Genomic DNA, 22,035 nt, shown 5'->3' with positions numbered 1-22,035 from the left:
AATATCTTTAGATACTCATATAAAATGCCCGACTTGCAGAACTTAAATTGAAATACATAACTCTTGAATGTTCCCTAGGTACTTGGCATTCAGTATTAAACAGAAGTGACTAAAATCATAATGCTTAATATACCACTTATTTCTTATTAATCAAGCAATCAAATGAGCCAGATAATACATAACTAAAAGAACTACATCATTTTTTAAATCTTAAAATATATCTAAGCTAGAATTAACTTCAAAATAAAATCATAGGACCTCATGATAATTTCTTTTTGGGTTTCTCAAATTTGATATGCAAAATTATAAGGGAAATATAATAAAGCAAATGAAGAAATGGTAACAAAACAAACCTACACTGTAAATTATAAAGAATGTCTGGAAATGTGTGAAATTTATGCCACGATAAGGGATGAAGCACAAACCTAGGAACTTGTGTTTTGCAAACTTGGTAAGACAAGACCTGGGATGTCCACATCCCAGTGCCTGAGTTCCAGTCCCAGCTCTACTCCCAATCCCAGCTTCCTGCTAATAGACGTTATAGGAGGTAGTGTAGACGGCTGGAGAAATGGGTCCCTGCCTTCAGCATGGAGGACCCGCATTGACAGAAATTCCTGACTCCTGGCTTCTGCCTAGCCGAGGCTTGGCCCAGCCCTAGCTGTTCATGGGCCTTTGGAGAGTGAGCCAGGAAAGGCAACTCTCTCTTCTTTCCTCTCTCCTCTCTCCTGTGGTCTCTCACCACTCTTCTCGCTTCTCTTCCCTCTCCTCTCCCCCTCTCTCTCCATCCCTCTTTTCAAATAAACAAAATTAATGAATAAGCACAATTTTCACAAGCTAAATAGTCTTTAGTAAATATGCATACTCAACTGTTTATTCTGCATTCTCTTCCTCTGAGAACATCCCTAAATGCCTGCAACAACTGGGGTCAGGCAGGCTAAGACAGGAGCTCGGAACGCAATCCAGATTTCCCACCTGAGTAGTAGGGACACAATCAGTTACATCACTGCCTCCCAGGGTACGTATTACCAGGAACTGGTCAGAATTAAAGCTGGGACGCAAACTCAGGTACTCAGATGTGGGATGTGGGTGTCCTAACAACCACTAGGCCAAATGCACACCTCATATTGGTATAATACTGATGCTATCTTCTGCTTCTAAAAAGAGAACCCTGCCTCTGATCAACACATCCTACTTAATGGTGACAGTGACCACTGGCTGACAATTATTTCAGCATTTCACTATTGGCTTGAAGGCTCCACTATTTTATTAGTTTTCTTCTATTCTTATTCAGAGATGTTTCTATAAATGATTGTTAAATTTAATTAAGTAGATTTGGGTTATATTTGGATATAGTATATAATTTGTCTCATTTTAATTATTGATGTAAAATTGATGCTAAGTTCAACACTAACCTACAATGAGACACCTACACTTTCTATCTGAAACATGTAATTTTTTTCACATTATCCTTGACTGCAATTTCATCAGGACAATTCAATGGTGGTACATGCATTCATTAAAAGCCTGGGGCACATTGACCCCATTTAATTTGTAGATTGAGTATTTTACTGAGCATAGATACATTCATTTTGTTACATTTAATACTTATTTCTCTGAATCTAATCTTCTACACCTCTGAATGACCTGTTAGCCTCTATTTGCTCTCTGGGTGCCCCTTTCTAGTATTTGATCTTGGAGAGTGATTATTTGTCTTTTGTTTTTCTTACTTTTTTGGTATATTCTGAATTATGAAATAGATTCATTCGGTTTCTTTGATTAGAAGTTCAAATCTAAGATACATATTAATTTACAGGTTTGTAGTTCTTGGAGCAGTTGAACAGTTATGTCATAGGTGAGTATGTTTTACATGCATCTCCTTGAGAATTATCATAGTTTTTTAAAGGATTTATTGATGCCTGTGAAAGGCAGCATTACAGAGTCAACCTCCAGCCACCAGCTCACTCCTCAAATGATCACAACAGCAGAGCTGGATGAGATCAAAGCCAGGAGCTTGGAACCCCATCTGGATCCTCCATGCCAGGGGCCGAAGTGATTGGGCCATCTTCCACTGCTTTCCAAGGCACATGAGCAGGGAGCTGGATAGGAAGTGGAGCAGCTTATATGGTATGTGGGTGTCATAGGTGGTGGCTTAACCCACTGCACCATGACACATCTCCTCTTATTAGTTTTTTGATAAAGTCCCATGAGACCTATCCAGAAGGAAACCACAACACGTAGGCATTCACTCTTAATCTCTTTTCCTCAATTTACTCTTTGAGTACTAATTTTTCTTTGTCAGGTTATAATGTTGCATTCCCCAATAATCAGAACATTTTTTGGAAAAATTTGGGAAGAATTGGTATTTTTAAGTGTTTGCTAGATTTCAGTAGTGAAGCCAACTGGTACTGAGCTTTTCTTTGATGGGATTTTATTTCTGATTCATTCTTTTTATTCTTTGTCAAAATTTCTTTTTTCATTATTTATTCTTGATAGATTGCATATTTAAAGGAATTTATCCATTTGTTCTAAGTTTCCCATAGTACTCTCCTATGACCCTTTGTATTCTTAGCTGTCAGTTGTAATGTCTCCTCTTCCACTTCTGATTCTATTTCTGCCTTCTTTTTGTTTTTAGACTCGTTAAGTGACAGTCAATTTTATTCATCTTCTAAAAGATTCTAATTTTTGAAAAATATTTCCTATCATTACTTTTGTTCTCATTTTTTTATTTCTGCTTTGATCTTTTGAATTTTCTTCCTTCTAATAGCTTTGGGTTTAGCATGTTGCTCTTTTTTTAGTTCCTTGAAGTAGAACTTGAAGTTGTTTACTTGATACTCTTTTTTGATGTAGATGGTTTCCCCTGTAAAGCTCCCTATTAAGCTGTTTTTGTTTTTTTTTTTTTTTTTTTTTTTTTTGGTGCATCTCATAAACTTTGCTATACTGTGTTACCATGCTTGTTAGCCTCAGGCCAGTTTTATTTCTCTTTTATTTTCTCCTTTAGTCCATTGGTTGTTTAAGAGCACATTTTTTAATGCCCACATAATTCTGATTTTTCCAAAACTCCCCCTATTATTGATTTCTAGTTTTACACTATGATTATCAAGAAGGAAACTTGATATGATTTCAAACACACGTTTATTAAGTTATTTTGTAGCCCAGCATATTCTCTGTTTTGAATAATGCTTGTCACTCTTGAGAAGAATGTGTGTTCTGCTTCTGTTAGATGGAAGCTTCTGTGAGTGCTTATTTGATGCCTCTGATCTAAAGTTAGTTCAACTCCAATGTTTCTTTATTGATTTTTTCAGCGATTTGTCTGTTGTTGAAAGAGTGATAATGAAGCCTCCTGCTATTACTGTGCTGCAGTGTCTCCTCAGGTCTATTAACAGTCACCTTGTATACTGGTGCTCTGATAGGCACATGAGTACATATTTATTTTATATGTTATTGATGAAATTGCCCTTTTATCATCTATAATGAGCTCAGTGCCTATTGTTATGTAAAGGATTTATAGGAAAAGATAGACTGAATGGGTGATGAGGAGGGAAACCTCAGCAGGAAAATATAAACCATAAAAAAGAAATGAACAAATTTCAGAAATGAAATGTACAGTAAAAGGTGGCATGGGGACAATCAGCCAACTCAAACATATATGGGATAGATACAGCTATCAATTTAAAAATTAATATAAATAGTGTGCATGTGTGTGAATGAGATAACATGATCTCTTATTTGTGTACTTGGATTCCCAGAACTAAAGGAGCAAAAGAAGAGAAAAGAAATATTTTAAGAATTAATGACAGGGGCCGGTGCTATGGTGCAGTGGGCTAACACCCTAGCCTGAAGTGCTGGCATCCCATATGGGCACTGGTTCAAGACTGGGCTGCTCCACTTCCAATCCAGCTCTCTGCTATAGCTTGGTAAAGAAGTAGAAGATGGCCCCAGTCCTCCCAAGACCCACGTGGGAGACCCTACTTGGGAGACCTGTGGGAAGCTCCTGACTCCTGGCTTCGGATTCATGCAGCTCTAGCTATTATGGCCAATTGCGGAGTCAACCAGCAGATGGAAGACCTCTCTCTCTCCCTGCCTCTCCTCTTTCTGTTTAACTCTGACTTTTTTTTTTTTTTTTGACAGGCAGAGACAGTGAGAGAGAGAGAGACAGAGAGAAAGATCTTCCTCTTCCATTGGTTCACCCACCAAATGGCCACCACGGTGGGAACTGTGCCGATCTGAAGCCAAGAGCCAGGTGCCTCCTCCTGGTCTCCCATGCAGGTGCAGGGCCCAAGAACTTGGGCCATCTTCCACTGCACTCCTGGGCCACAGCAGAGAGCTGGACTGGAAGAGGAGTAACCAGGAGACAGAATCCAGTGCCCCAACCGGGACTAGAACCCAGGTTGCCGGTGCCACAGGCAGAGGATTAGCCAAGTGAGCCATGGCACTGGCCAACTCTGACTTTCAAATAAATAAATAAATATTTTTTTAAAAAAAGAATTAATGACAAAGAATTTCCAAAATTTTAATGGAAACTTAGATCATGGAAGGTATGAGTATTTATAGAAAATTTCAATAAACCCTGTGTGAATGTGCAGAATATATTTCCTTAACCTAATTAAAAGTTTCTGACTTTCTAAAAATGTTATTATGTTCTTTTTAAAATATATTTTTAATTACTTGAAAGACATCGTTATGGAGAGAGAGAGAGAGAGAGAGAGAGAGAATGACAAATAGAGATAGATCTCTGGTTCATTCCCCTAGATGGTCACAACAGCCAGGTCTGGGTCAAGCTGAAGCCAGGAACCAGGAGCTTCTTCCAGGTCTCCATGTGTGTGACAGAGGCCAAACACTTGGTCCATCTTCCACAGCTTTTCTCAAGCCATTAGCAGGGAACTGGATCAAAAGTGGAGCGGCTGGGACTGGAACCAGCGCCCATGTGGGATGCCGGCACTGCAGGCGTTGGCTGTACCTGCTATGACACAGCATCAGTCCCTGTACTTTTCTTAATCACATAAATTAATCAATTTGGTCTGTTCATTTTGAAGATTGTTGTTTTCAAATCTGAGTACAACTTATATTAATCATTATTATTTAATTTATTAAATGTGTAGATTGTCCTCCAAACATTTTTCTATTTCTCTGAAGTGCTTTTCATGTTATTTTCTTTTACTACTACCTTATACCAGGCTTTCTTTTAGTCTTTCAATCGTTTAGTTGGAATACTGCTGTAGCTCATCTACTATATCTCATTTAATATGCCCATAATTTTGTTCTTAATTTACCTAAATACTCTTCATATTACCCAATCTGTGGGTGTAGGTCTGTCTAGAAATGTTAATTTTACTTATTTAAGTTACTAGGTTTTGTTTGCAATTTCTCTTTAAACAGTTCAAATAATTTAAAAAATACTTCAATGAACACACATAGATGTAACAATTTTCAATATTTTCATGTTCACTTCATATATAAATATTGTACACATAGATATGGATTTTAAAGCAAGATGGATGTATTAATATTGGAATGCATAGGATTCATGACAGCCAGTTGAGTCTCTCACATCCAGTGCCTCACACTGACTGCTACCCTATCTGACATGTCAGGGTGCTTGTGTTTACGCTGGGCTCAGCTGCAGTACCCAGGGTATTATTTCATGCTCTGCTGATTACCAGGCTTATGTGAAGTGTGGCTGGATGCAGATTAAGAAAGACTAAGTAGACTTGATATACACCAGTGTAGTCTGTATAAATTAAAATACAAAGAAATAACAAACAAAACTCGCAGTAGTAGTGGTTCGAGTACTGACTGCTGCACTTCCGATCCAGCTCTCGAGTATGGCCTGGGAAAGCAGTGGAGATGGCCCCAGTCCCTGCACCCCCATGGGAGACCCAGAAGAAGCTCCAGGCTCCTGGCTTTGGATTGGCACAGCTCTGGCCATTGCAACCACTTGGAGAGTGAACCAGCAGATGAAAGACACTTCTCTCTCTCTCTCTCTGCTTTCGCCTCTCTGTAACTTTGCCTGTCAAATACATAAATAAATCTATAAAAATAATGAAAAAAAGAAATGGAGTACAAAAATGAAACAGAAACTTGAGGTTAACCAACTTTATAAAAGGAGCCTGCCTTCGTTAAGTTTAAATGCATGAAAAAGGCATCTAATAAGGCATAACATATGCAAATATTGAAAGAGAATACTAACATCACAGGCAATGCTTGCAAAGTGCCTAAATTCTATTTTCTAACTGTAGTTTTGATGAAGAGATCATTACCAATGTTAAGTTATACAGTTAATAATTGTTTTCATTACAGAGAATCCTTTTGTACTATTCTGTACTTCGGAAAACTGCTGTATGAATTAGAGAACAAATAAATTTACAAATTAAATATTTCAGGAACTAAAAACAATGTAAAAGGCTAATGATAGTAATACAATTTTGAAAATGCCTACATAGGAATTCCAGCACTCTTTCTCATTCCCTATTTATAAGGTGTTTATACTTAGAGGTTATTACTGATACCAACAGTAAACTAATGTACAATTTAAGCAATAGTGCTAAAAGAAGTTCAGTAGCTCAGAGTTCCTTCCTTGCTTTTGTTCACAAATGTCTTCTTGAAAACACAAATGTTTGAATCACAACTTGAAGAATGTGGTAGATCTAGACAAGTTGAAGTGATCAATGGAACTAATATTCAAACATAAAATACGCCTCATAGTCAGAAAAACACCATTTAGGTGGAGAACATTCCTTGTTTTCTCCTGCACCCATTCACTCCTTCTCGTTTAACCCTTGTTTATTCCTTCATCTCTTGTCTTTGATGGCTATTCCAACACATTCAATGAGATTTTTATAAACCGCATTGTACCCTCATGGCAAACAGAAACTCCCTCTATATTTAGTAAGGATAAAAATAGTTCAGTGGGTGCTATGGTTTCAATGTGTCCTTTAGAAAAGTATGTGTAGAGAATTTAATCCATAATTCAACTTTGTTAGTAGATGGGGCCCATGGGGAGGTGTTTACATCTTGGTCCATTCTTACAAATCAATTAGTGTAATTTATAAAGGGGCTTAGAGTTGCAAGTTCTGTCCCTTGATATCTTTTGGTATTTGGTCCTTCTACCATGATTTCTTAGGAAGAAGGCCCATGCCAGATGCTGGCTTCTGTAGACCCATGAGCCAACAATCGCTGTTCATTACAAACTACCCAATTTGTATATTATTGCAGCAGCAAAAAATGAACTAAGACAGTGTGGTTTTGCGGCACCCATCCAAACACATTTCCATTTCTTGTAGTGTGCAACGTGGCTCAGTAGATCAAATTGTGTTTGCTGATACTCAACATATAATTTTTGTTCAATGTCAGTTTGAACAAGTATCATGATGGTGTTTAAAGTTACCCTTACTGATTCTGTGACTGCTTCTTCTATCAGCTTGAGACAAGATTGTTCAAGTATCCAAATATAAATGTATATCTGTTCTCCTTCGTGTTTTGAAGCTTTCACAGTAAGTGAACATACATTTAAAACTGCTGTGTTGAGGCCGGCGCTGTGGCGCAGTGGATTAAAGTCACCGCCTGCAGTGCCAGCATCCCATATGGGCGCCGGTTCAAGTCCCAGCCGCTCCACTTCCGATTCAGCTCTTTGCTATGGCCTGGGAAAGTGGTAGAAGAAGGCTCAAATCCTTGGGCCCCTGCATCTTCGTGGGAGACATGGAAAAAGCTCCTGGCTCCTGGCTCCTGGCTCCTGGCTTCAGATCAGCTCAGCTCTGGCCATTGTGGTCATTTGGGGAGTGAACCAGCAGATGGAGGACCTCTCTCTCTCTCTCTCTCTCTCTCTCTACCTCTCTACCTCTCTACCTCTTTGGCTCTACCTCTCTTTGTAACTCTTTCAAATAAATAAAATAAATTTTTTTTTTCAAAAAACTGCTGTGTTTTCAGTTGACTTCATCAATACGTAATGTCCCTCTTTGCAAACATTTGTAATTTTCCTTATTCTGAAATATAGTTTCCAACATTAACCCAGTAGTATATTTTTACATCCTTTAACCTTTGCTTTGTCATTATATTTAAATGGTGTGCCTTGTTGAAAACACTTATCTGAGTATTTCCTTGTTATTCAGCCTGATGATATTTTGACCTCTGATTTGGGAGGTTAGACCATTTACATATACTTACAGTGATGTTGATGATTGATTTTGAATGTAGTTTTATAGTCTCTATTTATTTGTATTTTTCCACTTTTCCTGCTTTCTTGCAGATAGAATCCAAAACCCAATTGCTTGTGATTCTTTCTCCATTCATGATTTATTACACATTAGATTTAGTTTTTTATGGGTTACACTTGTGTCTAGAATATGCGTCTTTTTTCATATGCTGTCTTCACCTGACAACTTCATGCATAGCTCATCCTTCCATAATCTGCTTCTTATGTGCTATGGTTGACATACATTTTCCTTCCCATTTGTTATAAAGCTTATAATGCAGTATCAGTACTTTAGATTTCAGTCAATCATTATCATTTAGAGTGATAACAGTAAGCTAATGTTGTTGTCCATAGTCACATTTTTTAAAAAAGGATTTATTTATTTATTTGTTTATTTTAATGACAGAGCAACAGAGGGAGGGAGAGACAAGACTGAGAGAGAGAGAGACAGAGAGAATCTTTCCATCTGTTTTTTCTCATCTAAATGGTCACAATAGCTAGGTCGAGCCAGGTGGAAGCCAGGATCCAGGAACTACGCAGGTCTCCAACATGGGCGGCAGAGGCCCAAGTAATTGAGCCATCTCCTCCCACTTTCTCAGGCACATTAGCAGGGAACTGGGTCAGAAGCTAAGTAGCCAGGACCTGGGCTGGCTTTCCACCATAGGATGATGGGCTGCAGCTGGTGGCTTAACTCACTGAGCCACGACTCCAGCTCCCTTATTCACTTTCACCTGTACCATATCTCGTGCATTTCATTTGTGTGTGTGTAGATCCAAATTTCTTCCAGCTATCTTTTTCCTTCTATCTGACGATGATCTTAACATTTTTGGAGGCGCATCTTTTGTAGCAATTTCCCTCTACGTTCATTTGTCTGAAAAACTCCATTGCTAGCTATTAAAATCTACAGTGGGCATGTGTGTTTCCCTCAGAATCTCAAATATGTCACTGCATTTTCTTCAGGCTTCCATTGTTTCTGATTAGAATTCTTGTGTAATTTGTACTTGGTGTCTATGTGTGCAGTGTTTTCTTCTTATCCCTACCAACCAGAATTTCTTGATTACTTTAGTAATTAATTAATGAGTTGTATAGGTGTGGTATGGTATGGTATAGTGTGTGTGTGTGTGTGTGTGTGTGTGTGTGTGGTTCCTAGGGTCTCAGGGGTTGTAGTATCTGTAGTATGCTATACTTCAAAAATTGGCAAATTCTAAGTCATGAACACTTTAGTTGATCTTTTCCCACTTTGTCTCTTTTCTTTTCCCAGGGCACCTGTTATATATTTGTGAGATCTCTTGATATTGTCCCATAATCACTGCTTGCTTTACTATAGTTTTTTTAAAGCTATTTATTTATTTGAAAGACAAAGCACAGTGTGTGTATAGTGATGGGGTACAGAGAGAAAGAGAGAGCTCCCATAAGTTGGTTTGCTCTTCAAATGTGTGAATCCTAAGGAAAGACCCGGCTGAAGCAAGAACCTGGAGACCATTCAGTCTCCCATATTGGTGGCAAGGACCCAAATACTTGGCCATTACCTGCAAGAATACACACCAGCAGGAAACTGGAGTAGAAGTTGTGGAAGTGGGATTCAAACCAGGTACTCCAATATGGAATGTAGGCATCCCAAACAGCATCTTAACGGCTGCAGCAAACACCCACTCCTGCTCTGAGTTTTGTTGATGGTTTATTTTAATTTATACAGACTACACTGATGTATATCAAGTCTACTTAGTCTTTCTTAATCTGCATCCAGCCACACTTCACATAAGCCTGGTAATCAGCAGAGCATGAAATAATACCCTGGGTAATGCAGCTGAGCCCAGCGTAAACACAAGCACCCTGACATGTCAGATAGGGTAGGAGAAGAGTCAGTGTGAGGCACTGGATGTGAGAAAGACTCAACTGGCTGTTAGGAAAGAACCAAGAAGGAAGGTAGGCAGGCAGGTGTCAGAAACTGGTAAAGAGAAGGAAATCGATTTTTTCTCTAGCATCTCTACAAATAAGACTTCTAACACCTAATAATTTTAGTCCAGTGAGATCCTTGTACATCTGGACTCCAGAACTACGAAATAATAAATGCTCATTGGTTTAGGACACCGAGTTTCTTGTGACTTGTTAACATCAAGAGTGGTTTGAATGTATGCACTGCTTTTCCGACAAAGACAAAGGGTTTTTACTTCTGCCTCTTCTCCTGAAGTGCAAGATCAGTTGGACAGACAAGAACAACAACAATAAAAAAGTATGATATTATAGATAGGCACCACAGGCTTTTCTACTTCCTGTATGCATTCCTAAGTGTATTTCATGAGAAATGATGACACCAACTGATGTGGTTCAAAATATATAGAGAGGAAATATTTAAGACAAAAAAAATGCTACTAACTGGGGAACATAAATTTAGGTAAAGAGGGTTATATTTCTTTTCTCAAACAAGTAAAATGATGATAGCATTAGACTCAATCATGTATATATTATGTAATGCCCAGAAAAAAACTTTCTATTAAAGTTATAAAAATGAGGTTCTAGGCCAGCGCCACGGCTCACTAGGCTAATCTTCCACCTGCGGCGCCATCACACTGGGTCCTAGTCCCGGCTGGGGCGTCAGATTCTGTCCCTGTTGCTCCTCTTCCAGTCCAGCTCTCTGCTATGGCCCAGAAAGGCAGTGGAGGATGGCCCAAGTGCTTGGGTCCTGCACCCGCATGGGAGACCAGGAGAAGCACCTGGCTCCTGGCTTCGGATCAGCGCAGCGCCAGCCATAGTGGCCATTTGGGGAGTGAACCAACGGAAGGAAGACCTTTCTCTCTGTCTCTCCCTCTCACTGTCCACTCTGCCTGTCAAAAAAAAAAAATGAGGCTCTAAAAAATGTACAAATAAACAACAGGAAAGTAAAACAGAAAATAAAATCATAAAGACAAACAAAATAAAATGACAGATGTAAGTCCTAACACATCAACAATTAGAATAAATGCAAATGATGTGAAAATATCAATTAAAAGTAGATATCAACAGGGTAGTAAAAGCAAGAAAGCTTGATTCCATTATATGCAGCCTCAAGAAATCAGATTCAGAAATGTTGATAGAAGGAAGTTAAGAATGAAAGGGAGAAAAATAATTATACATCATGCCAATACTAATAAAAGAAAATTTGAAGTGGCTGTATGAGTATTAACAGAAGATAAAGTAGATTTCAAAGCACAGATGATTTCCAGAATCAAAGAGTGACATAATATTGAAATAAAAATCTCGAGGTCGGAGCTGTGGCCTAGCAGATAAAGCTGCCACCTGCAGTGCCGGCATCCCATGTGGATGCAGGTTTGAGTCCCAGCTGCTCCACTTCCGATCCAGCTCTCTGCTGTGGCCTGGGAAAGCAGTGGAGGATGGCCCAAGTCCCTGGGCCCCTGCATCTGTGTGGTAGACCTGGCTTTGGATCTGTGCAGCCGTGGCAGTTGCAGCCATCTGGAGAGTGAACCATTGGATGGAAGACCTCTTCTCTCTCTCTCTGCACCACTTGGGCCACCTTCTGTTGCTTTTTCGGGAGCATTAGCAGGGAGCTGGATCAGAAATGGAGCAGCTGAGACTTGAACCAGTGCCCATATGGGATGCTGGTACTGAAGGCAGTGCCTTAACCCACAACAACACAATGCCAGCCACTAAATACCTAATTTAAAAATGTATTTACTGGGGCTGGCACTGTGGTGTAGTAGGTTAAGACTCCACATGTGGTGTCAGCATCCCATACGGGCACCGATTCAAGTTCCACTACTCCACTTCAGATTCAATTTCCTGTTAATGGCATGGGAAAGCAGTGGAAGACGGCCCAAGTGCTGGGGCCCCTGCCCCAGCAAGGGAGACCTGGTAGATGCTCCTGCCTCCTGGCTTCAGTGCGGCCCGGCTCTGGACATTGCGACCATTTGAGGAGTGAACCAGAGGATGGAAGACCTTTCTCTCTGAGTCTCTCCCTCTCTCTAACTCCACCACTCAAATAAATAAACATAAAAAAGTTGGTTTATTTCTTTATTTTCTTTTTTCTAATCATTGGTTCACTTGCATAACAGCAAGTAGTGCTGGGCCAAGAGAAAGCCAGCAGCCCAGACTCAATCTGGATGTCCCATGTGAGTGCAGGGATACAAGTACTTCAGGCATCATCTGCTGCCTTCCAGGGTGTGCATTAGCCGGAAGATGGACCAGATGCAGAGAATCTACAACTAAAACCAGTACTCAGTCTAGGATTCAGGCATATGAAGTGGCAACTTAACCACTGCTCCAATCATCAGCTCCAAAGCAAGCACTTTAAGTGATAATCTACTCACTAGAATGTGAACTACTTTGATGACAAGTATATTTTTTGCCATTTGTAATTATTATGGAAATTTCAAAAATTGGTTTAGTTCAAGTGGCAATCATTAACTTTTAGTATCTCTAGCCACAAACACTCTCCAGCACTATGTTTAGTGCTATATGATCTCAACAAACACAAAGTAACATTTCTCAACACAAATATTTTAAAACTAGGCATAAAGCATATTATCAAAACAGGTGGCATAGTGTAGGGAGCACCAGAATTGTCCCAGACCTTGATTTGAACCCTATTTCTTACAAGATACTGCAAAGCTGAGTTGTATATATTGATGTTTACAGAAATTATACTTTATTAAAAATATAGTTTAGGGAATTTTTCAGCAAGAATTTATATATTACATAGCTACTGTTGATTAAATAATTCCATCAGTGAAGCCATTGACTCATTTATTCTGTATATATTCTATATATAGTCTACACACTTTTCACTATGGTTTTTCTAGAAACTAGAGAAAAACCAATATAAGAGCATTTTTAAAAGCTTGTGGTAAAATGGAATTAAAAGTTAATTTTTGGGGGCAGCCAAAATATTTTTTGAAATCCAATGCAAATTCATAATTTGCATTTTAATAATACATATTTTCCATGAACATTTTGAATATCCCTAGTAAGCATGAATTTGCCCCACCAAAAAAAATTTTACACCAAAACAAACTTATTTTTAATTCAATTTCACACAAACATTTTGAAGTACCCACATATATAGTCTTGGCTATCATGGAATATACAACTTGGACAGCAGACAAATTGATCAGTGGCTACATGCAGAATACCAAAGGTGTTAAGTGCTGTGAACAGAGTTTCTGATGCTGTTGTACCTGGGAGGGAGATAGGCCATTTGTGCTGCTATAACAAATATCTTAGACTGGGCAGTGACAGAAAGGGATTTCCCACAGTTCTGGAGGATGGGAAGTCAAAGAGCACAGTCCTGGAAGGTTCAGGAGTCTGTTGAAAATCCCATCCTTGCTTCCAAGATGGCGCCTTGCAAGTTGTGTTCTTATGAGGGACAGCAGAACGGAGACAGGGCAGAAGGGACACATGGCTCCTTCAACAAATGTTTTTTCTATAAAGACATGGCTTATTTTTAGGCCAAAAAACTGCACTGGTGACCTAATCACACCTAAAGACTCTCCTCTCTTAAGCCTATGATATTGGTGATCAAATTTCAGCAAATGAATTTGGGTGGATACATTTTGACCATTGCAAGGGGTTTGACCAGGCCTACTCACACTAACTCCTTGTTATATGGCTTTAAGACAATAAGAAGTTTCAATGGTTTGGCAGATGAGTCTCTGTCTGTCTCTCTCTCCCCTCTGAATCTAAAAGGCAGTATACCATCCTGCAATGTATTCTATCTTAAGGAGATTGTTGCTTAAACTGTTATAATATTGGTTATGGCTTTGTTGCACGCTTTATGAATCCCAGTTCAACATCAATTTCCCTGAACTGTCTTGCTTTTGCACTGTCCGTTCTGTCATAGATATTTCTCCATTTGATTTGACTGGTTTTCACAGTAGCGTGAAATATGTGTGCCTCACTAAACCTAACCAGAGTTCTCAGTAGAAAACCATTATGGTTACAAAAATTGTCAGAGGAAATTAAGTCATAGAGAAAGTGATAATCCATTTGGGAAAACATGTTTTACAATTTGTTTCATTTTGTGTGACTTAACATAATTCTAAATAAAATAAATATTTGTTCTCTTTAGAAAAATGTATGAGCACTATAAAGAATGACAGTTTTGTAAAAAGCTATCTCTAGCTAAATGATATCTACTTCCAGACTTGAAAACAAATGAACAGTGCATTAAAGATTGATATAAAATTTATTATCTTTGACTACTATATAAACATGTGAGTAATGTGATTTCTTTAAAAGGTATGTTTAATCTCATTGCCAAGAATGTTCATGAGAAAATATGGTTAAATATCTGACACTACCTCTCAGTCACAAATTCTGCACTCACATTTATCACTACATAGAAAATAAAGGCAGTGAAAGACAAAAAGAGGACTATTAAGTTTCCACGATTAAATCATTTTTCAATTTCAGTATTCCAGATCATACATTAAGACCTGAAGGTATCGGTATGGATACCCGACTTAAAATGAAGTAAGAGCTTTTGGCCAGCGCTGCTGGCTCACTAGGCTAATCCTCCGCACTGCAGCACCGGCACACCGGGTTCTAGTCCCGGTCGGGCGCCGGATTCTGTCCCGGTTGCCCCTCTTCCAGGCCAGCTCTCTGCTGTGGCCCAGGAAGGCAGTGGAGGATGGCCCAAGTGCTTGGGCCCTGCACCCCATGGGAGACCAGGAGAAGCACCTGGCTCCTGGCTTCGGATCAGCGCAGTGCGTTGGCCGTGGCGGCCATTGGAGGGTGAACCAACGGCAAAGGAAGACATTTCTCTCTGTCTCTCTCTCTCACTGTCCACTTTGCCTGTTAAAAAAAAAATGAAGTAAGAGCTTTCAAGTGTGGAATAAATTATATATTGTTGCAAAAATTCTAAAAATGATTATCAACATAAGACACAAAGAGCATTCAAAGCTTTCATTCAATGGCTCTATCTTTGTGCTGGTGTTCATTGATGAAGTGTAAAAAGGAGAGTCAAAAGAGGCAGCCAAGAAGGGTCTAGAGAACACAGATTTGGGGACTAGAAAGAGCAATCTTTAATGTTTTACCATGTCAAGTGACTAAGGCAAGTACAGCTGGTCTACCATATAGCACATACACTGAAGCATGCAACTATTCTAACAGTACTAGAGCAACTGTAAGCCTTTTTTGATTCCTCAAACAAAAATAAGAACAATGCTTATCTTCCATGGTTGTGATGGGGATCTAAATAAGATGATGCATAGGAAGTCCCTAGAACAGTGTTTGGAACTGAGAAAAAAACAATAAAAGATAGCATTTTATTCATCAACAACATTATTATCTAAAGGAATCTTGATCAAAGCTTGACTGAGCATTTAAATCATTGCAAGAAACCAAAATCCAAAATGTATTCATGGGAAGTCTTTAAATATCCATCATATTCAAAGTAGCACCTACTGGGACCAGTGTGCATTTTAATAATACATATTTTCCATGAACATTTTGAATATCCCTAGTAAGCATGAATTTGCCCCACCAAAAAAAATTTTACACCAAAACAAACTTATTTTTAATAAGTTATATATATGTTATATGTATGTTATATATATATATATATATATCTGAGTGCTGGTTTGAATTCCTGCTATTCCACTTTGATGCAGCTTCCCGATTATGAGTCTGGGCAAACAGGGTGATGGGTCTCCACCATCCACATTGGAGATCAGCATGGAGTTCCTGGCTCCTGGGTTCAGCATTGCCCAGCCCTGCTAGATCAGAAACAGAGTAGCTGGAAATCAAACCTGCACTCTGGTAAGTGATGCAGGTGTCCCATGTGGCAGCTTAATGAGCTGCATCACAATGTCTGATACCAAGTTTTTGACAGATATGTTCGTCCGTCTATCCCAAACCCTATAAAAACAATGGCATTGCCAGCAAATACAGCATTGCTTCTAAATACAAGGCATTGTAGTAGAGACCATATGGAGGGACCGAACAAGAAGACTGCCATTTTTACCCAGAGATGACAGGAAATCAAGGTGTTACAACAAGACAAAGCCATGTCCAAAGATCAGAGTACAGAATCAAAGCATTCTCACAAGAACCGAAAGGGTACTGGCAAACTTATGTAAGAAGGGACAATCTCAAGCCCAGGAGTCCAAATTCTGAAGAAGCAGCAGACATAAATTACCTCCATTTTCACCTCCCTCCCTCGTGTGACCAAATCCAGGACTTTTTGAAACCCAAACAGTGGCTCCAGGAAGTCTCGCCACCTTATCCTGTTTGGCAGTACCTTCAGCAACTGCAATTGTTTTATGAAACAATGAGGGCCAAATGTTACCTGTTCCTCGTTCCCATTTGTTTTCTCCTCCAAATGCAATTGTGGTTTTCAGCTTTAAAAGCCCAACCCTTACCTTTGATCAAGGTCCAGAGATCTTTTGGTGTGAGCCTGCTCTCCACCTGATCAAAGGGCCCCACCCTGAACAACCCAGTCTAATCCAGTCGCTTCCCAATCACTTTCTGCATTGTACTCGGGTTAAGCCACCACCCTATTAGTATCATCATTTCATGATTTTGAGACTCCAACATCTGAGGAGTCACGTCTTGTTCAAACTATAGCCGTCTGGCATTGAGAAATTTCATTATTAGCCTGCATAATTTCTACAACTTCATAACACTTCCACCATGAATTAAGGAAACAGCTTCCTTTGTCACTCACCAAATCTTAAGAGGCTGAAATGTCCACACCAATGCTAAAAACTTCTAACTAGTGTCTGCAGGAAGAGTTGCTTTTCTATAAATTCAGATGGTACTTCATAAGCATATCTACCTGTTATCCCCTGAGATCCTCCAAAGTCACTACAGGAACACTGTTTTCACATATCCAGACAGTGCAGACAATGAGGACCTCCCCTGAACCCAGAGTTCCAGGGTTACACTTCCCAGAGGTAAGGAATACTTCAGCAGTGCTCAACTAGCAAACATGTTGTGGGTGATCCTGTGCCTGCCTGCCTTGCCCATGCAGGAGGTTAAGAGGGTGTGGCACACCATGCCTCCAGAGAAGGACCCTATCACTGTGGGCAGGTGGCAGGAGCCCCAGGCTCATTTACCGGAACCCTGCTTCCTGTTAAAGGGCTTTGTAATTGCCAATCAAGTAAACAGCTCCTGGGTGTGGCCAAGACCCTTAAGGACCACCTGGAAGGCTACATAGGGTACATGACCTTCAAACTGATTGGAGAAGCATAGCGGTGCCAACATCAGCTTTATCCTATGGAATTAGTGTTGCCCTGAACTAGCTATGGCCTCTGCCTGTCCCAGTTATTGTGTAAATTTGGGAAAGGATCCAATCAATGGAATCACACTCACTCTCTCTCTGTCTCTCCTTGACATTCTTTCAAATAAATAAAAATAAATAAGTAAAGTAAAAAGAATTGTTTCTGATGCAGTTTTCAAAGTCATGCTACAAATACATTATCCTAACCTTGTCTGTGATATAAAACAGAATACGGAAGAGTGACTCAGCTCAGCCCATTTACTTGAATCATTTGTCTTTTCCAATATGAAGATAAGAAAATGACTCTGAATCATTTTCCATAGCTACCTTTAGTCTTCTCAAAGGTATTTTGCAAAACCATCAATTCCTGGAGATGATTTTGTGGTGCATCCTCATAGGGGTTATCTGGACAAAAAAAAAAAAAAAAAGTCAAGTTGATTAAAGATCACTCCAGCAATGAAAAGAGGTGCTGATAGTCTGTTTCTTGGTTTTGGCATGATAGACACCGCACTTCATCTCTGTAGTCTTCTTCCTATACCCTAAATACAGTCTAGTCACAGGAACAACACCAGACAAACCCAAACACAGGGACATTGAAAAACCACCTGAGGGGAATTCCTTAAAACAGTGAATGTCACAGCCCAGAAGAACCTAAGGAGCTAAGACTCATAAATGTAATGTGCTCTTTTGATGGGATCCTGAAAAAGAAAATGGACATTAGACAAAAGCGAAGGAAATCCCAACATTGGTTAATAATAATGTGACAATCTTGGTTCACTTATTGTAATAAGCTTGCTCATACTGAAGTAAAATGATATTAGAGGAAAGTACATTATCCTCAGTTTCCTACAATTTAAAACTGCATTAAAATAAAACCATTTCTTTCAATACATTGAAAGAGCACAGATATTAATCTAAAAGATCTTCCAACATCCTAAACTGGAATATTTTGAGCAACAAACATTGCTGTAATGCATCAAAATGCATATTCATAGTAATATAAATGGATAACTGAAAACAAATATGGGAGAAGAGATAGCTTTCCATTAAAGAATCCAATTTAACAAATGTAAGAACTTAGAAAATTACATTAGACCAGTACAATAATAATTGCAGCATTGTCAAGGTGCTAATATTAATAGGCAACATTATGAGGGGATATAGGGTATTTGAAAAATCTCTTAGTAGCTCCCCCAAGATACGTATTGATTGCCAAAGGGAAATTATTATTTTAGGGTAGGTAAATCTAGTAAGCACTGCCTTATACCAATGATGAAGGCTCATATCAATAACGAGACAGAGCAACACTGTTTGCTTGCAGATATGGTAAATTCAAGGAAGGCTCATTTTTGTGACTAAGTAGAATTGGTTAAATCTTGGAGGGAAAAATCAAGCAAGACCAAGCTGAGAGACTGCTACAACAGGAACTGATCAGCATTCTTGAAAACATCAAGACCACCATGGAAAACATGGAAGCAGAGCTGCATCTCAGTCTAATGGAAAAGTGGAGAAATCTGAGACAACACAGTCAGGGCACACAGCCTGATGTATTAGTCTGCTTTTGTTCCTACAACTGAAATACCCAAGAGAAGCTTCTTAGGAGAGAAAAAGTTTATTTCAGCTTACAGTTTAGAGCTTACATTTCAGGATCAAGTGGCCCCATGGTCTGTGCCCCTTGGAAGCTCATCTTCACTGGTGCAGAGGAACAACTGCGTGGTAAGCCAGCAATCAGAGAACAAGCAGGCCAAACCTGAACTCAAGTCAATCTTCTGGAGACAACTTCCCTCCCAGACTACATGACCTAAACACTCCCCGCCAGATCCACCTCTCAGGTGCCATCATTAGATCAAGTCTCCACCCTGAATCCACTAAGACATTAAAGTTTAAACATCTGTGTGGGTCTGGGGAGACAAGTCCTACTCAACCTACAGCACCTGGCCTGGATGGAGTACTGAGTGGTTGTTTACGAACAGTAGTTAGGGAAACCTGGATCCAATCACAGTGAGCACAGTGAGTGACGGAAGGTGGCACGTGAGTGGACCCTGCATGACAGAGGTGAGCAGAGAGCTGGTTGCTATGCAGTAGTTCTGTTCTGGAGCCTAACAGGCCTGGATTTGAGTCCAGCTCACTATCTCCTACCTGGCAAATTTCCTTTAAAAAAAAAGATTTATTTATTTTAAAGACAGAAATGTGAATATGTTCCCTGGGTGAACTATGCACAACTCCCCACTTGGATCCATAATCCATCAGTTATATTTCACAGACCAACTTCTAACTCATGAGTTGCACCCAGACTATCTGCCAGTGGTTGAATGCAAAGACTGTATCCTCAATGTTAGCACACTCCAACAGGGCCTGGTCTCACCATTAGCTCCTTAGCTGTCTTGGCAGTTCAACCTATTTGGTTGTACCAGAGTCATGAAGTCAAGTAAAATCACAAGAGCATTTTGAACCAGTCAACCCCTTGTGAAATTCTGTGCAGTGTGTTATTCTGTAAGATCCCTTTGACAAACACTGCAGGCGTGAAAGGCAGACCCACATGCAGTATAAGTGCCAATTCCTGTGAACACTAATTACCAACACCTTCAGAGTAGAAAAGCCAGATGTGCTCATCTTATCACCAAGCTGTCTGACTGCTCTTCTGAAGGGGTGGGACCACACCACTGTCCCACGTGCAGTCTCTGTTCTTCATCAACTGCACAAGCAGCAGCAAGAGGATCCACTGGAAAAGGATGGCCTGTTGAGTTCCCTCAGAGCTTCCGTCTCTGATTGGTTTGGGGTCTCTTGTAGAAGCAATAGAATGTAAATTTTATGAACATCAGTTTTGTGGCATATATTTTTACATTTCTTAAATTTTTCATCAAAAACTTTAATATAGCGTATTCATTATATTTACATGAAATGTCTAAAAATGAGAAATTATTTGGTGTTTTAACATAAAAAATGTGTTAACATGAGGAATGTTTCATGATATTTAACAACTGTTCCTTATTCGGTAAGAAAAATGTAATATATCATATTATACTCATTCTAGAAAGCATAGACCTGAATTCAGTAAATAGATTACTTAAACTTATTTATTTATTTATTTATTCATTTTATTTGAAAGGTAGAGAAACAGAGACAGGCAGGCAGAGACGGAGACAGAATCTTCTATCTGCTGGTTTGCCTCCTAAATGCCTGAAACAGTTGAGATTAGATCAGGCTGATGCCAAAAGTCAGGAAATCAATCTGGATATCCCACATGGATGGCACGGCCCCAACTACTTGATCTATCGCCTGCTGCTTTCCCAGGGTATGCATTAGCCGGAGGCTGGAATTGGCAACTGATCCCAGTCTCTCCAGTACAGGATACAGTTTTCTAAATGACATCTTAATCACTGTGCCAAATGTCCATCCTCGAGTACCTAAACTTTACTTAGGTTTTCCACAACACCCTCCAATTTATTACATAACTGTGATTGTTCATTAATGTATTTATCTATATGTATGGAGAAAGAGTGTGATACAGAATAAGCCAGTGATTGAGTGGGAATACTGGGACATGAGAAAAACTTTACTGTGCAATCATTTGTCATGAGCTATGAAAAGATTGCCCTTGTATGGCTTAGAATAATAAGATATTCATGAGACTCTTGCAGAATGAATTAAAGCACTCTGTGTGAAGCACTGCATGAATTAAGGGAAACCACTTAAAATTAGGAGTTTTATCTTAAATGTAATAGAAATTTAAAAAAACTACATGCGTTTGCCCAATTACATCTAAATTTATAAAAAATATATAACTGGCCAAACCTGAAAGCAACTGACCATCTAAATTATCAATAAAATACTTTCATACACCAAATACATATTTCAAAAAGTTAAATAGTTATTAAACATAGCATTTATTGTGGGGAGCAGCCCGGACTGGACTGAGTTACTGGAATTAAGACTTATTCTATGCATCTGCTCTCCCACAATATGGCGCTGGGAGAGAAGTAAACAGCTTCCGCACAGCTGCCTCCAGTTCAACCAATAAACTGTAGGACTTGCTCCTGATTGGAGAGCAGCGTACTCGGCGTGTGGGCAGCCGAGTTGGGATTGGCGGAGGAGGACTATAAAGGAGGAGAGAGACGGCATGCACGGAGGAACATCTAAAGGGAACATCTAAGGGAACCTGTGCAGCCCCCCAGAGAGCCGGCCGGTGGTGTGCCGCTCCCCTGCGGAAGTGGGGAATGTGGCCAGGGGGAACTGCCCTTCCACAGAGGTGGAAGGGATAGTAGCCAACCCGGGAAGAACCAGCAGCAAACCCGGGGAGGGCCGAGCAGACAAAAGAACAGCGCAGGGTCCTGTGTTGCTCCTCCATGAAGAGGGGGAGCGACATTTATAATATTTGATTTAAACAAGCCATGCACATAACCACATAAAGCACAAGGATCAATTACTTTTACTCCCCAGGTAAAGTACAAATTTTCTTATACATAGATAATTATGCTTTTTGAGAATTGGCTATTCTAATTATTACTCACATTTAAATTTTTTATTTATACTTTAGTCTATTTATTGTGTATCATAATAGTAACCAAGAACAATTAGAAATCATCATGCTTGTAAATCAATCCATAGGAAAAACAAAACAACAAATCAACAT

General features: G+C 39.5%; 1 long non-coding RNA gene across 3 annotated transcripts in view; it reads right to left on the bottom strand.

The window, feature by feature from the left end:
* LOC149124848 (uncharacterized) overlaps positions 1-19,370 on the bottom strand; it is a 72,361-nt gene extending 52,991 nt beyond the window's left edge. For all 3 annotated transcript variants that reach the window (XR_016212513.1, XR_016212515.1, XR_016212514.1), the window contains exons 1-2: positions 19,043-19,370; positions 17,730-17,807 (exon numbers count right to left, since the gene is read on the bottom strand). This is a non-coding gene — a long non-coding RNA (uncharacterized LOC149124848). The remainder of the gene's footprint in view (positions 1-17,729; positions 17,808-19,042) is intronic.
* Positions 19,371-22,035: the final 2,665 nt, after the last annotated feature.

This window comes from Oryctolagus cuniculus, chromosome 8 (genome assembly GCF_051225735.1).
Source record: "Oryctolagus cuniculus isolate XC-2025 breed Fujian yellow rabbit chromosome 8, ASM5122573v1, whole genome shotgun sequence".
NCBI lineage: Eukaryota > Metazoa > Chordata > Mammalia > Lagomorpha > Leporidae > Oryctolagus > Oryctolagus cuniculus.
Note: the sequence above shows the minus strand (reverse complement) of the source record. Positions and strands in the feature narration are given on the sequence as shown.